The sequence below is a fragment of the Peromyscus maniculatus genome, chromosome 5, assembly GCF_049852395.1.
Source record: "Peromyscus maniculatus bairdii isolate BWxNUB_F1_BW_parent chromosome 5, HU_Pman_BW_mat_3.1, whole genome shotgun sequence".
NCBI classification, from domain to species: Eukaryota; Metazoa; Chordata; class Mammalia; order Rodentia; family Cricetidae; genus Peromyscus; species Peromyscus maniculatus.
Genome location: NC_134856.1, coordinates 6732936 through 6736867, shown reverse-complemented (window position 1 = coordinate 6736867; position 3932 = coordinate 6732936). Strand labels below are relative to the sequence as shown.

Genomic DNA, 3932 nt, shown 5'->3' with positions numbered 1-3932 from the left:
AATTCACCAATACCTTCAAATTCACTAGCACCTTCAGCTACTGAAGCCTTTCCAGTCATTTCTTTTCTCTCCTGGGAGCTTGGAAAGTACTGAAAGAGAATTATATTTCAAACTTAAGGAGATAAATGCCTTTGGTTATTTTGATTCATCAATAGTGAGTGCCAATAGGTTTAGTGACCCTGTTGATGAAACTTTTGACAGTTTGAAGGTAAATGAGGAAAATTATGCTGCTGGTTGGTTGCTCTTAATATCTCTGGATAAATTGATAAAGGACAGGAATTAGCTCCTGTGATAAAATTAACCAACTTCAGAATATGCTGAAGGACTACAATGAACTACAGTGATAAAGCTGATGGGCTCCAGATGCAAATAAACAGTCTAAAGGTTTCTAAGTGTGTCCTAGAAGAAAATCCTATCTACAGCAGCCACATAAACAGTCTAAAGGTTTCTAAGTGTGTCCTAGAAGAAAATCTTATCTCCAGCAGCCACAGAGCTCAAGTTGCAGAAAATCAAACCAAGGCCCTCATTATAAGTTTGGCTAATTACAGCAAAAATTCAAGTCTCAGCCTCAAAGGGTGTCAGTGGCTAAAGTAAGGCCTTTAATTGTTAAAGAACAGGATCCTATAACCTGGAATGGGGAAGTGAGGGAGGACCCTATTGAAGCTAAGAATTTGAACCTTCAGATTCTCAAGGGTTTATCTCACCTGAGGAAGCAGTACCTACCAAGTCCTAAAGTAGGACATGCACATCAGCAATTCATTATCAAATGAATGTGGTATATACGTGATCAGGCCCTAGCAGGTTTTGAAGGCACAGGCAAGTTAGATGAGGAAGTTGCCCAAATGCCTATGATTTCTACTTCTTTTATAATGCACTCTGCTGCCAACCATGCACCTATAGCCTCACAGGGTGTTCCCTCATATCAGTTGACTGAGGAAGAGAAGACTAGGGCCTGTTTTACTGATGGTCCTGCACATTATACATGTAGCACACAGAAGTGGATAGGTACAGCATTACAACCCCTTTCTTGGACAAGCCTGAAAGATGCCAGTGAAGAGAAATCTTCATAGTCAGCAGAACATTGAGCACTGCACTTAGTAAGTACTACAGTTTTTTGTTGTTGTTGTTGTTTTGAAGGAGAAATAGACAGATGTGCAATTATTCACTGATTTGTGGCCTGTAGCCAATGACTTGGGTGGATGATCAGGGACTTAAAAAGATCATGATTGGAAAACTGGTGAGAAAGATATCTGGGGAAGAAGTGTGTGGATAGATTTCTCCAAATGGGCAACGGATGTGAAGATAGTTGTGCCCCATGTAAATGTTCACCAAAAGGTGGCTTTGGCTGAGGAGGAGTTAAATAATCAAGTAGATAGGATGACCCATTCTGTAGACAGACAACCTCTTTTCTCAGCAATTCCTTTCACTGTTCAATGTACCCATGAACAAAGTGGCCATGGTGGCAGAGATGAGGGTTATTCATGGATACATCACCATAGATTTCCACTCACCAATGCGGACCTGGCTACAGCTGCTGCTGAGTTCCAGATCTGCCAATAGCCGAGACCAATACTCACTGAGCCCCAGATATAGCTCTATTCCTGGGATGACCAGCCAGCAACCTAGTGACAGGTTGACTGCATTGGACCACTTCCTCCATGAAAAGGGCAACATTTTGTCCTTAACTGGAGTAGATACCTATTCTGTTCATAGATTTGCCTTTCTTGCATGTAATGCTTCTGCAAAAATTATGATTTGTGAACTTATAGAATGCTTGGTCCACCAACATGGTATTCCACACGGTATTGCTTCTGACTAGGAAACTCACTGCACAGCCAAGAAGTGAAACAGTGGGCCCACAGTCACAGAATCCACTGATCTTACCATATCCCCCACCCTCCTGGAGCAGCTGGCCTGATAGGTAGATGAAAGAGCCTTTTGAAGACACAGTTACAGTGCCAATTGTGTGGCAGCAGCATGGCTGGGGAAGGGTTCTCCATAAGGTAATACAGATTTTGAATTATCATCCAATATATGTTAATGTTTCTCCCATAGCCAATGAAAGGACCAAGCAGATGCCATAACATGCTGCTCAGTCTTCTCTCAGAGATAAAGCCTCAGTTTCAGTTTTCTGAGACTGAGCAAGCAGTTTCTGGGAGGGGCATGAACAAAAGACAATTAATCACTGATGTCCCTGCCATCAGGGACAGGAAGAAAGGATGCACCAAGCCTGGGCCACTGAGCCAACCCCCACAGTCAGTACATGCTAGGCCAGGCAGCCTCCACGAAGCTCAAGGACAAAGTCTGGGACTTGTCCAGGCCTGCCCCAAAATGGGTAACCGTAACCTCCAACTAACACTAGCCAATTGAAAGTTACTAACATGATTGTCATTCACATAAACCAATCCTGAGTCTGTTTCTATGTAGTCTGAAGACCCCAAGACTCCCTCTCTCTATTCCCTATAAATACTCTGCCCCCTTGCTACTCAGGGTCTCTCCTGCTCCGCTGTTGCATCAGATGGACAGAGAGGCTTGAGTTAACTCACAATAAAAGACTCTTCTTTTGCAGAGGATTTGGTCTCTTGATGGTCTTTGAGGGACTCTGGGTACAACACCAAGATCCACAGGTCCAAGAATCAAGGGTGGAAAAGGGAACAGTTCCACTCACTATCACCCCTAGTGACCCACTAGGAGAGTTTTTGCTTCCTGTTCCTGCAACTCTAAGTTCTGCTGGCCTGGAAGTTTTAGTTCAAGAGGTAAGAGTGCTCCTGCCAGGAGCCACAACCAATATTCCATTGACCTGGAAGCTCAGACCTCCCACTGATTACTTTGGACTTTTGATGCCCTTAAACCAACAGGTTAAGAAAGGAATAACAGTGTCTGGATGGGTGACAGATCAGATTACCATGGGGAAGTTGGATTGCTTCTCCACAATAGAGGTAAGAAGGACTGTGTCTGGAGTGCAAGAGATCCTTTAGGGCATCTCTTGGTGCTACCATGCACTGTGATTAAGCTTAATGGGAAGCTACAACAGCCTAATACAGGCAGGATGACAAAGGGCACAGATCCCTCAGGAATGAAGGTATGGGTCACTCTTCCAGAAAAAGAGCCAAGCCTTGCTGAAGTGCTTGTACAGAGTGAGTAGGAGAGGAAGGTAGTTCTAAAACCATCTAAGGCCATGTGACTAGTTGCAGCAATGAAGATTATAACTAAAATGAATACTTCTGTTGGATTTTGTCAAGAATGTATTTGTATTAATGGTTGTCATATGTAAGTTTGAGATATTAGAAGGATGTCCCCCAAGGGACATCTATTTTAAATTTATAATGCATTTACAGATTTAAAATGGATAGTCATATTATATTAGGCATAATTATGACCTGATTAAATATATAATACATTTTTAATTGTACATGGGATGGTTATATTACATTTAGCATTATTATAACCTGGTTATTATTTCCATTTAGAAATTAATCATGACAAAAGGAGATATGATTGTGTGTTAAGTTGATAAGAGGTGGATTGTGATGGCTATTCTTGGTTGTCAACTTGACTATATCTAGAATGAACTACAACCCAGAAATCAAGGGCATACTTGTAATCTGGATCTTGAGGCAGGAAGACTTTATGCCTTTGATCTAGATCTTGAGGTTGGAAGACACACCTTTAATCTGAGCCACAAATTCTGGTAGAAGTTGATATAAGTCCAACGGAAGAAGGAAGTGTTGTTATTTGACCACTTGCTCTTACCTTGTCAACACATCCATTCCTTCACTGGCATTGGAACTTACTTCTTCAGGATTCCAGAGTATGCAGAAGACCAGTTGAGACATTCAGCCTCTTGGGACTGAGCAACTCTAGATTCTTGGACTTTCCATTCACAGCTAGCCATTGTTGAACTGCAGCCTGTAAGTCATTCCAATAAATTC

General features: G+C 42.1%; 1 pseudogene; it reads left to right on the top strand.

The window, feature by feature from the left end:
* Positions 1–330: 330 nt before the first annotated feature.
* Positions 331–3145, top strand: LOC143273222 (uncharacterized; annotated as a pseudogene).
* Positions 3146–3932: the final 787 nt, after the last annotated feature.